We start from the raw sequence: 13330 nt of genomic DNA, 5'->3' as shown, positions 1-13330 counted from the left end.
GGATTACATAAAAAGATTTGGAGGGTGGGAGTGAGTAGAGGTGGGAGGTCAGATGCCAGGAAAAGCAAAGGATTGTGCCGGATGATGGCTAGAGGATCCATGAGAGAATGATAATGGAAAGAGAAATGAGTGGTCTCTATGAAGCCCGACCCCATAGCTCTATAAGCCAGAGCAACATCCCCCTCACTTGTTTTGCCCCAAGATTTCCATCAGGGAAAGGCATGTGAGGCCTCCCTTCTCCTTCCTCCTCTTCTCCACTAGAGACTTTGCTGTCAACACATGAGCTCTTATGGGACTCTGGCCACAAGTCAGGAATCCCAGGCTTATCTCACCTCTGCTACTCACCTTGCCTCTTCCTGAGGCAGGTTGTTGACCTCTCCTGTCTCAGTTTCATTGTCTGTGGACGCTAAAACACACACACTTCTCAGGGCAATTATAAAGAGTGGAGACAAAAACTTAAGTAAAAGCACTTTCTAGGGGCACCTGGCAGCTCTGTTGGTGGAGCATGTGACTCTCGATCTTGGGGTCATGAGCTTGAGCCCATGTTGGGTGTAGAGATTAGTTTAAAAAAAAAAAAAAAAAAAAAGCACTTTCTAAACTGTAAATCACTGTAGGGATGTGAGTGATTTCCCTTGTCCAGAACGCCCTCACCTACATCCATATCTCTCCCAGGAGCCCTCCCAAAAAGACTGTGAGTCTCTGCTCTGGAGGAAGCTGTAGTCTTGCCCAGAGACAGGACAAACACACCCAAAACAATTAGAGAGGAATGCACAGCTGTGTCTGATTAAGTGCTAAATTGTAAGGTGCAGACAGTAAGAGCTCTGAGATCAGAAAAGAGAACAATTAGCCAGAATTGGGAAAGTCTGGGAGGCTTCCTGGAGAAGGTGGGGTGAAAGGCACCCAGGCTACTCACTGAAGCTGTGAAGAATACTGGCAAGTGCCCGTTCCTTTGTGGCTGCAAAGACTGTCAGTCTGGCAGTCTGACATGGGTCCGCAAAATCTTCTAGGTCACAGATGCTCTTTTGGTACCCCTGCTGCCCAGCCTGTTGTCACCCCGATAGCCATGCACCTTCTCAGTTACAGTCCTGTGTGCGCCTCCCCCCACCCCGCCCCCGGTGGCTGGGCAGCCTGGGCAACACAGCAACACGTGTGTTCTTTGCCCTGGGCCTCTCATGTTTAGGTCTCCCTTGTCCCCTGTTTGCCTGGGGAAGAAACAGAGGTTGATCTTTAGCAAATTTCCTGGACCATCCTTGGTGCCAGCACACATCTAGCATTTTTGCCTGGCCAGACCACAGGCTTTGGAAAAGAAATGCTGCTCTTTGCCTCACTGTACCCAGCCAGCCTGGGGGACCTACATGACCACCAAATCAAAGCCCAGCACCAGCCCCACACCTGCCTCCTTTCCTCTTTACTGCCTCTGCTTCATGGCCCAGGAGTACCCATAAACCCACCATTCGGATACCACCCCACAGAGCTGCGACCCTAGAGCCCGAGACCTGCAAGGCCGGAGATGGCCTTAGCCTCTGGGGCTGTATTGGAGCCACGGGAGTCAACTCCTGCAGCCCTCTGGACATGGTTCAGAATGAAGGCCTTCTTCCTCAGTAACTAGCCTGGTTGGTGCCCAAGCTCTGTAATTCTCTCCTCCCTTTCGCACAGATCTGGAAAAGATCCCATCATGCTTCAGGGGCAAGCAGACACAGGCAGCAGCCACAGCAGAAATCCCTAAATGTTGTATATGCTATGGACTTGGGTTGCTCCAGAAGGACAGCAGTGTTTTGTGAATCTGTTAGTCCCAGCTGGGGCCATAAACAACAACCCCCTCTGTCAATAGCTAAAATATTAATTACTGATGGAAAGTATGGAATCTTGGCACTGGAATTCTTGGAGCTCCAGTCCAAATCCCTTGGAACTGACAAATGAGAAAAATGAGGTCTGAAAAGTAGGTTTTGGGAGGCCAAACACCTGATACTACAGATAATCTCTTGAATGTTGGTCAGTTAAGTCACAGGTTAAAAATCACCAGCCTGAAGCAGACCCTTTATCCCAAGATTACTTTGACTTTGCAACAACAGAAAGACATAAAACCTCATTATCAGATGCAGATATCAGAAATCAATGTTATGATTCCCTGGGGATTTGCTCCATCTCCCACAGAATCCTGATGCTAGAAGAACCTAGAATTCCCAGGTGAGTAAAGACCAGCTTGTGCATGACGTCATATAAGGTCAGTAACTTGAAGGGGCACAAATAGCCATCTCTGTTAGGGTCATAATATTGTTTGGGGAATGGAACTCTCATTAAAAAGAAATGCAAAATCATACTTGTAATTATTATCAAACTGCAAAATTATATTCAAGAGGAGAGGCCCATAATTGCAGCATCAAGCACGAGACAGTGCCATTAAAATGATTATCAAGGCATAAGCCTATTAGAGAGCCTAATGCCTCATTGCTGGCATCATCCCGCTAGCTACCCCAGGTCTGGAAACCGGCTCAGTTGTAAACACAACTGTTACAAAACAGTGATTTGCAAGGGGCATAACAAAGATCTGCTGACCTTTACCAAAGGTCACAGCTGCTTGGCTATGGAGAACAGAGAACATTTCTGAAAAATGAAGATTCGTCTGCCAACTCCAGTTGGCTCTTACTGAGAAAGAAAGTATGCAAATCTTCAAGTCCTTCCCAGTTGTTCAGCCATCCAGATATGGGTATAACGGTGAGGTCTGTCACCTTCAGATAGCCAGGTGCCACCTCAGATGGATACAGGAGCTTAGCTAAGTCTTGGCAGCTGGTGGTGAAAAATCATGATATGGAAATCTGCAAACCCAAGTTCAAATCCCACTCTGTGTCCTCATGGATACAGCAAAATCTATCTCGAAGAGTTCCCAAGAAGGGAAAATAAGGTTATTTATGACCAAGTAACTATAGATAATTGGTGCTTTCTAAGTTTGTTTCACTCTTGGCCTTCACAGTGGGACCAAGACCTCATCAGGATGAAGTACAGGTGGTATCTTGGCATAAATCTTAGGGATTATCAGCATTTGTCCTGGGAGCCCACAAGAGGAATTGCTGCTCCATCTTTATTCCACAGTGTTTGGATATCATTAATCAGCATCACAATTGAGAACTGGAAAATCAATGGGCTATACCTGGGAGGAGCCGCCTGCTTGGTCTTTTAGGACCCAGTGACTGTTGAAACTCACTTGGCAAGATGTGTCAGCAAAACCATCGCCAGGAGGGGCAGGGCCTTTTCCTTAAGTATGACAAAGAAGTCAGAGAGCAGTGGACCCCACAGATGGTTCCAGTTACTTTCACTGTCAGTGTCTTTGCTGTAGACATCTTTGTTGTAAGCATTTCTGTCAAATAACTAAGTAACAATAAGGCAATTTTGCCATTAAAGATTAAAAAGTAGAGGTGCCTGGCTGGTTTAGTTGGTAGAGCATATGACTCCTGATCTCAGGGTTGTAAGTTGGAACCCCATGCTGGGTGTATAGATTACTTAAAAAAATAAAATCTTAGGGGCACATGGGTGGCTCAGTTGATTAAGTGGCCAACTCTTGGTTTCAGCTCAGGTCATGATCTCAGGGTCGTGGGATGAAGCCCAGTGTGGGGCTCGGTGCTCAGTGTGGAGTCTGCTTATCCCTCTCCCTTCCTCTCTGTCCCCTCCTCTCTCTCTCTCTCTTTCTCTAAAATAAATCAATAAAATCTCTTTTAAAATCTTTTAAAAAAAGATAAAAATGTAATTGGTTGACAGTCTGGTTTGTTTGACAGTTTGGTTTCATTTCTCGAGGCAATCCTCCCTTTTTTTTTTTAATATTTTATTTATTTATTTGACATAGATTACAAGTAGGCAGAGAGGAAGGCAGAGAGAGAGGAGGAAGCAGACTCCCCGTGGAGCAGAGAGCCCAAGTGGGGCTCTATCCCAGGACCCTGGGATCATGACCCAAGTGGAAGGCAGAGGCTTTAAACCACTGAGCCACGCAGGCGCCCCTCCCATTTTTATATGATGTAAATCTTAGCTCTCATAATGGCATAATGGTCTATATGGTCTATATGGTGGCATATAGTTTTGAACCCACATTTCCCTAGAACTCTGGGACCTCTAATAGTGGACAAGTGACAGTATACCAAGAACAAACAGCAGTATGGAAGGCTTTCACAACATCATAGGAAGCCCAGTTACAGATGTGCATTGTACATGCACAGTACTTGGAATCTGATGCCTCTCTTAATGAAGGAAGAAATCTTAGCAAAAAAAGAAAAAATGTGATGCCAAGAAATGGGAAACAAATCAACGAGCAAAATAGTAATAATAATAATAACAATAAAAATAATTCTCTGAAAGACTTTGAAGACAACTACTTAGGTACAATCTACAAAATAAAATCAGTTATTGGTGCAGTATTGCCATGAATCAACATTATACATTTTGAATGTATTCGAGTATTTCGTACTTTGCGATGAAGTCTTTTAAATCTATTCATTTTCCAAGTTTCATTATGTTCTTTTTAATGGATGTCCTTCTTTTATTTTTTGCCATTTTACCTTTTATGTCAAAATTGTCTTACAGCCAATAACTCATATGGAGGAAATGCTTGCAGCAAAGATGCTTAAGGCAAAAAACTAGCATGCCCGTGGATTGTCTTAAAAGGGAAGCAGGATACAGGTAACAAGGTGGATAAATCTCAAAACATGTTGAGTGAAAGAAGCCATACATAAAAGAATAGACATGAAGTACAAGAACAGGTAAAAACTAACCTATGGTGATAGAAATCAGAACACCAGTTGCCCCAGGGACAAGAAGGGAATTAAATTAAAAGAGGTGTAAGGGAACTTTCTGAGATAAGAGAAATATTCTATCTGAATTGGAATGATGGCTAAATGGGAACACACCATTGTCAAAATTTACCACACTGAACACTTTTTTTTTAAGATTTTATTCATTTATTTGAGAGGGGGGAGAGAGTGTGTGAGAGAGAGAGAGAGCACAAGAGGGGAGAAGGTCAAAGGGAGAAGCAGTCTTCCCACTGAGCAGGGAGCCTAATGTGGGACTTGATCCCAGGACCTTGGCATCATGACCTGAGCTGAAGGTAGACACTTAACCAACTGAGCCACCCAGGTACCCGCACACATACATTTTGAATTTGTGCATTTTACTATTAATAAATTAAACCTCAACTAGCAAAAGAAAGAAAGAAAGAAGAAGAGAAAGGAAGGAAGGAAGGAGGGAGGGAGGGAATGAAGGAAGGAAGGAAGGAAGGAAGGAAGGAAGGAAGGAAGGAAGAAAGAAACAGCATGTAGGTGGAGGGAAATAGAGACAAGTAGGCTCCCACCCACAACCATGCTGGGCAATTTCCTCAGCACCAAACTGGGACAGCTACGAACTGACATTTCAAAATCAACTACAGAAAGGAGAGAATACATTTTTCTAAAAATTAGTATCCTCTTCTGAACCAAACATTAGGTTTAAGCCCTTGTTCCTCTGCAAATTAAAATGCTTTTCATCACATTTCCTTCACTTCTCATCTAAAGCTATTCCAGGGCACGGTTTTCCTGAGGCAGCACCCTTTAGGAGTCACCTTCCCTCTACCCCGCAGCTGCAAGGAGACATTTTTGGATTTCATTAACTCTAAAAACTTTGTGCCTGTGAAGCTGTAGAAAAAGGAAGCAGAGTTTAATTGATTGGCCAAAATCAAATTAATGAGCATTAGAAGTAAAAAAAAAAAAAAAAAAAAAAAAGTTTGGGTCACCAGAAAACTTTCTGGAAGAATCTTGACAATCAAACATTTCAGAAAGGGGGTGCCTAGCTGGCTCAGTCAGTGGAACATATGATATAGATCTAGGGGTCATAAGTTTGGGCCCCATGTTGGGCATGGCATGTACTTTAAAAAAGAAAAAGAAAGCAAAAAAGGAAAGGAGAAAAGAAAAAAGAAAGGAAAGGAAAAGGGAAGGAAAGTAAAGGGAAAGGGAAAAGAAAAGAAAAGAAAAAAGAAGCCTACGTGATCTTTCAGGGAGCTCTGGTGCTGGGATGTCTCAGAGTTGTCCAAAATTGGGGTGACAAACCTGGGCCTTTTCACTCCTGCATCAACCAGATATTAGATGTGAGCTGCCCTTGGGAAAGGGAACATGACCATGGGCAAGGTGACTCTTTTCAGCAGAGAAGTCTCAGAAAAGGACTCAGCTGATGGTGGCTACTATGAACCCTTCCAGTAGATGGGGAAACAAGTGCTTCAGTCTTGGAGAGGGACCTGGGGGGCACAACATGTCACCCACTATAGGTCGGATGGATGTGCATTTGTAGTCCCACATGTCTCCTAGAAAGTCTCAGCTAGGAGTCCATACTCATGTCCAGAGAAAATGCTGTATATCAGCCTTTACCAGGACCATCCCTGGAACCCAATGATCTCACTACCCTTCCACTTCCTTAGGAGGGGTGATAGGAGAGCCTTTGTCAGCTCCCAACCTAGCTTTTAAGAGTGGGACAGCTGGGAGGTGGCTGTGTGGACTGATTTTGGGTGGGACCTAGGCCCTCAGACTTACGGGGCAGGATGCCCATAAGAATGAAAATCCACAGGATTAGTCTTGAACAAGCCGAGAGCCTGCTAAGCCCTGGCATCTGCTGAACTTCCCAAATTACACACATTAAGCTGTTCAGTTCCACATTTCCATAGTGTGCTTCCTGCCAAGCTTCTTAGCGCAGTCTACACAATAAGAAAATCAAAACGAGCAGTTAGAGCAATTCTGGATACGACAGGTCAAACAAATAAGCCTTTATCTAGGACTTCAACAGACATAGTCAACAAGGGCCTAATCCAAAAATGAGACTTGGACAAAAAAAGGCTTTGCAAAACAAAAAGAGGGGGGTGTAGAGATATTTGCATGAATTTTTCTCTTTCCTTGAAAATACTAAAGTAACGTATTATTCGGCCTCCCAGTGCTGCTCTGTCCCACCATCCCTCACCCCTAGCTTCTTGAACATTCTCTAACTCCATTACTAATCTGGCTGTTGGGCCAACTCATAGGAAATGTTATGCTAGGGTATGAAAATAGTCACCACTGAAAGGAGCTGGGAAACTTACTTTGTTCATTGTTGTATACCTAATTAAATACCGAAGGATTAAAGCTGTGTGAGTGTTGTATATGAATTCAGGAAGTACAGAGACTATGTGTTACAGAAACCCTAAGCATTCCAGCTAAGTGAGAAATTCCCGGTACAGTGATGCCACTAGTGTAGTGGGGAGCCAAGATGCGACAGAACTTTATTATTTTATTATTATTATTTTAACAAGAAAAAGCAAGTTTGTAGTTACTCCTCATTCTAGCAGAAGAAACGTCTTGTAGATACTCATTGTTCTGTAGAAGGGGAAGTACAAAACAGCTCTTTATCCTTTTTCCCTCTCTGGAGTGATAAAGGCCATCCCTTCTCATACAGGTCCATAATCCTGTGCAAACCCAAAATCCATATAGCTCTGGAAAATGGGAGGCACTAAAACTAACTTGATGGCAAAATCTGACTAGAATTTTTGAGAAGGTAGTTCTAGTTTTTATTTATTCTATGTTTCACTCCCCATATGTTAATGTGTTTGATCGTAGGTGCTGCTGCAGACACATTAATATGAATGATAATACATATTTTGGGGGAATTATCAGCATATAGTTGGTAACTGAAGTCATGGGAGTGGCAGAGATGGTCAGGGAATGAAGAGTCTGAGAAGAGAAGAGGGCCTAGGACAGAGCACCTGGGAACCAGATATAATGAAAGGGCCAAAGGGAGGATCTAGCAGAAGGAAGTCAAGAGGAAGTGAGACAGGAAGGAGAAAGACGAGGAGCAGCGATGCCGCAGCCCAGAGAAGAGAAGGTTTGGGCCTGGCAGGGCGGTTATCAGCACCAGCTTCGGGGGTCAGTGGTGGACCAGAAGGCTGCTAAGCCTCAGAGATCTTGTCTTCTGCAAGTCTGAGAACATGTCTTAAACCCATATTCTCTTTTTAACAGCATTGAGCTGTGCTTTGTTCACTGTCGTTGCCCCATAAAGGCATGTTAATTAATTGATTATGTCAGTAAAAGCCCTAGATCAGAGAGGCAAACCTGCTTTTGTGGGGCCTTATTGCAGATAAAAGCCAGGGAAGACAACAGAAGGAGCACAGAGAAAGAGCAGGAAAAATGACAAAGGAGTGAGATGGTGAGTTTGCTTACACAGGAACAACTGGAAAAGAGAACATTTTGCTCCTTTCTGCAGGGAAGAACAGTAGGGCTGGGTAACAAGAAACAGTAAAATGGGTAAGTCTTTAAGGTGGAAAGAGTAGGAACCATGGTGGAGAGAGAAAATAGGTTAACCAAATAAAGAATTATTCTTAAACTATGGGTCAGGGCAATGTTTAGAAACTTAGAGATAATCAAATCAACAATTATTTCACAAATGATATAATAAACAGAGTCTGAGATACTCTTTTAAGGAACAGCTAGTTACTGGAGTCAAACCTGGAGTCAAACTTAGGGCTCTGGGTCTAGTCCAGTGCTATTTGATATTAAACATAGAACCTCAGTACCAGGGGTGCCTGGGTGGCTCAATCAGTTAAGCGTGTGCCTTGGGCTTAGGTCCTGATCTAAGAGTCCTGGGATCCAGTCCCGCATTGGGCTCCCTGCTCAGAGAGGAGTGTGCTTCCCCTCTGCCTGCAGCTCCCCTTGCTTGCACTCTGTCTCTTTGTCTCTCTCTCTCTCATACTCTGACAAATAAAATCTTAAAAAAAAAAAACAAACGTGTGACTGTTGCCTACTCTATCATCTAATACCCAGCACAGTGCCTGGGCAGAAAGGACTCAATCAACCTTCCCTGAATGGAAGAATGAGATGTCCATTCTTCTTCTTCTTCTTTTTTTTTTTTAAGATTGTATTTATTTGTTTGACACAGAGAGACAGAGAGATCACAAGTAGGCAGAGAGGCAGGCAGAGAGAGAGAGAGAGAGAGAGAGGAGGAGGCAGCCTCCCTGCTAAGCAGAGAGCCCAATGTGGGGCTTGATCCCAGGACCCTGGGAACATGACCTGAGCCAAAGGCAGAGGCTTTAACCCACTGAGCCACCCAGGTGCCCCTGAGATGTCCATTCTTGAAAAGATGCAGCATTGGGATGTCTGGGTGGCTCAGTCCATTAAGCATCTGCCTTCAGCTCAGATCATGATTCCAAGGTTCTGGGATCCAGCCCTGCATGCAGATCTCTGCTTAGTGGGGATCTGCTTCTCCCTCTCCCTCTGCCTGTATCTCTCTCTCTCTCTGTAAAATAAATAAGAAATCTTTAAAAAAGAGAGAGAGAGAGAGAGAGAGAGAGAGAGAATTCAGTCCTGGGCCCCTCTCCCCATTTCCTGCCCTTCTATACTTTCATCAGTAAAATCTGGTTAAAGTAAACATCTGGGCAGCTACGAGCATCTGCATGTAATCACAGACCTAGGACTGAAGCACTTTCAATGGGCAACAGGCACCACGATGGAATTATGGAATCAAGGACCAGAGATAGAGGGGTTTACTCACTTGCCTCGGCTGGAAACCCCTGGAAAGGAAGAACCAAGCATGGCTTCAGAAATTCACCATGGAAATTAATTTTTTAAATGTATTAGGGTGGAGAAGAGTGTCTTATTCTCTTTTCCAAATGGGATTTATTTTTTTTATAATCAGAAAACATTAATTTTCTTTAATATTTGTTTGTTCATTTTTTAATAAAGATTTTATTTATTTATTTGACAGACAGAGATCACAAGTAGGCAGAGAGGCAGGCAGAGAGAGAGAGAGAGAGAGAGAGAGAGAGGAGGAAGCAGGCTCCCTGCTGAGCAGAGAGCCTGATGTGGGGTCGATCCCAGGACCCTGGGATCATGACCTGAGCCGAAGGCAAGAGGCTTTAACCCACTGAGCCACCCAGGTGCCCCTGTTTGTTCATTTTTAAATGAGAGTGGGGAGTTGGAAAGGAAGAGTTAGGGTAGAACAGGCTTTTTGCCAGTTTGACTTAGAATCAGGTCATGCCAGGTGAAACCAATTCTTTCCCTACCCTTCCTGTTCTCCTTTGGTGGTTTATAAGTGAACTTCTGTGCAAGGCAGCAGCTTGCATAGAAAAGACAATGAAAGCATTTTCTTGACTTGGTGAGATGGGAGATCAGTTAAAGGACAGAACCAGAGAGAAAATGAACACTGGGGAATGGGTGAAGTCATGTGACTTGGTGGAGAACCACTTCAATGAAATAGTACCTGAGTTCCTGTTACAAGCAAGACTAAGGAAGATACAGCATGGTGCTCACTCTTAAAATATGTGACTATTTCTGGGATGCCTGGGTGGCTCAGTTGCTTAAGCATTTGCCTTTTGGCTCCAGTCAAAAGGCTCCAGTCAAAAGGACCATGAAAGGAAAGAAAAGGAAAGGAAAGAAAAGAAAAAAGAGAAAAGGTACAGCACATCCTTTCAGGTGGAAAAAAAGTTCTTATGCCCTTTCCCTTGACTTTTTTAGATCCATTAGTCCCAACAAGTAATTTCTGCTCTAAGATGTCAGGAAGCCCAGGCCTCATGGTACCATTTCCTCTCTCTAGATATTCAATACTGCCCAGTTGGTCATTACATTCACCGGCTGTCTCCCAAAGTCCTAGGCATTGGGGAAAAGACCCAGAGCCTACTCGAGCATTGATGGCAATCAAGCAGTCTGTTCCAAGACCTCCAGGTCCTCATGTCTAGGGTCAAACATGCCATTCTGGCCCTAAGAAGACCCCAGAGACAGTTTCTCCTCTTCGGTGGCAGGTTCAGGCCTGGGTGATGTGTGGTGGTATCAGAGGCCAAAAGCTGTTCTTACTTTGCTTCTAAAGGTACTTTTAGATGCCAGAGAAAGGAGGTTTTAACCTCTATAGCTTAGAACACAACATTCTAAAAACAGTTGAAAGGCCTTGGAAAGTTCTCAGATGAAGTTAATTAAAACCTTCCCCTGTCCTAAGGGTCAACCCTGCTGTTTCAAGTTGTTACCCAGCTGAGTCTCTGGATAAGCAAGTCTCCCAAGGACTGGTGGATTTAGTTTAGAAGCTATGCCATGTGGAAAGTGCCAACTGCTCCTGCAAGGGAAACATTTGTTTTCTGCCTTAAAATCTCTAGGCAAGAAGTGTAGGACAGCGCAAAAACATTTTTAAAAAAGATTTTATTTATTTATTTGACAAAGAGAGAGAGGGGGAACACGAGCAAGAGGAGGCGCACACAGACAGAGAGAAGCTGGCTCCCCGCTGAGCAAGGAACCCGATGTGGGGCTCCATTCCAGGACCCTGGGATCATGACCTGAGCCTAAGGAAGATGCTTGAACAACTGAGCCACCCAAGCGCCCCTCATAAACATTTCTACTAGCAATCTTACTCTAGCTCATACTGCCAATTATCAGCCAAAGGAATCCTATCCCTCAAAACAATCAGGAAGGAAAACTCTCTGATTCACAGCATGGAGTACGATGCTCGCCATCAGAAGGGCTAGCTTTGTTCTGGGAAGAGGTGATGGCGTCAGTCTCTCTGTACAAGGTCAGTACGCTCATATCACTGAAATGGAACAAGAGAGTTACCATAGCAGGAAGGCAGTGCCCTCACTTGCTCTCAGGCTGCACTAAGAGATTTCTTAGTACAAGGAACTGAGCCTAGCCCTGGCTTGTCCACACACAGCTGGGAGGCATTTCAGGAAAAAGGGAGCCATTGTCCCCAACAGGATGCACACTTCGCCAGTGTGTCTATTCATCAGCCTAGCACAGGTTGGCTTTGCCGCCTATGGATCAACAAAGTCCTTCTCAACAAATGTCAAGTGGCTTTGTGCTTTAAGATTCCCAAGAACAGATGTAGTTGAGGTAGCTAGTTGCAACTTAGGGGTTATTATGCCCAGTCTACTCTGTAAATAGTGACTGAGTGACTGACTTAAAAGAAACAATGCCATGTGCTACTGGAAAACCAATGTAAGACTCAGATCCTTGACCTTTAAGAGTTTGCCATCTAGTAGTGGGGGCCCTGGGAATGTCAGCCAGGGGCTCTGCCAATAGCCAGGGTCTCCTAAAGAGGGGAGATTCCCCCCCACCGCCCCGAGCGCTCTGCTCAGAGATAGCACCAAGCTGTTCTAACCCAGGAATGGCCACTATTGGGCTGGGGACAGGGGGTTAGGCCAAGGGCCACCTGCATAGGCTAGGCAGTGCCTCAGTGGGCCAGCATAGAAAGATGGGCTGAGCCAAACCTACAGGAAGAAGAGCTAGGATCTGGATGCACATGGAGGAGACAGAGGGCAGACATGGGTAGGAGCTGGTTGCTTGAAGGCCATGCCCTGCAGAGAAACTCCTGTGACCTGACTTTACCTCTGTTCCTGTCTTGCTTCAGGCCCAGCTATCTTCCTTCTTCTGGATTCCTCTGTAAGTGCCCTTCTAACACCCATGCCTTAACACGCACCTACTCAGACATGCTACCAGTAGTTATGGTAACAAGAGAATCTTTTTTCTTTCTTTCTTTCTTTTTTTTTTTTTTGCTTGTTTGACATTTTATTTATTTATTTATGATTTTATTTTTGAGTAATCTCTACACCCCATGGGATTCGAACTTACAACCCTGAGATCAAGAGTTGCATGCTCCACCAACAGAGCAAGCCAGGTGCCCCTCTTGATTTATTTAAATTGGAATTAACACATAGAACAAGAAAATCTTTATTCCTGACCAAGAGGGAAGCGGGATAAGAAAAGTCAGGCAATAACCATGGTACACGTTGGAGGGCTTGTGATCTTGAATGTTCAGTCTGGATGTACTTTGCAGCTTTGCCTAGGCCTGACGTGGCCAGAGGGACTGTCTGCTCCATGAGGGCTGCCTTGCTTACTGCTGCGTCTCCTAGTTGGGTGCCTGCACAATCACCGATCGGTAGGTGCTGGTTGAATGAATGAATAGACCAGAAGCCAGGCAGATGAAGCTAGATTTAGCATTTCCTGTTTTCTGTGTGTTACGTTTCTACATTCAAGGATTTCTTGATCCTCTGACTTCTAGTGGGTTTCAGCATATGGTGAGCCCTTGCCAGAAATCAGAGGGAAGGAGGCAAATGATGTAGGGCTCTCCTTCCCCCGATTGACAGCTACACTGTGTAAGGTGGCCTGCTCTATCCCATCCCTCTGCCTGCCAATTCTCTCACTCTGCAGGCTGAGGCATGGGAGTGACTCCCAACCCAGAGTGATCAGCCCCAGGTAATACCTGTCTTTTGTGGTTTCCCCACCAACCATTCTAAAAAACCCCTTTATTAAAAGCTACTCAAAGCATCCAATGTGAATATAGCATCTGTTTCCTGCTGAGACCCTCACTGACAGAGTTTCCCAAA

This window comes from Enhydra lutris, unplaced genomic scaffold, assembly GCF_002288905.1.
Source record: "Enhydra lutris kenyoni isolate GAN:26980312 unplaced genomic scaffold, ASM228890v2 scaffoldscaffold18, whole genome shotgun sequence".
In the NCBI taxonomy this organism is placed as follows: Eukaryota; Metazoa; Chordata; class Mammalia; order Carnivora; family Mustelidae; genus Enhydra; species Enhydra lutris.
The sequence above is the reverse complement of the archived record's forward strand: the minus strand, read 5'-3'. Positions refer to the sequence as shown.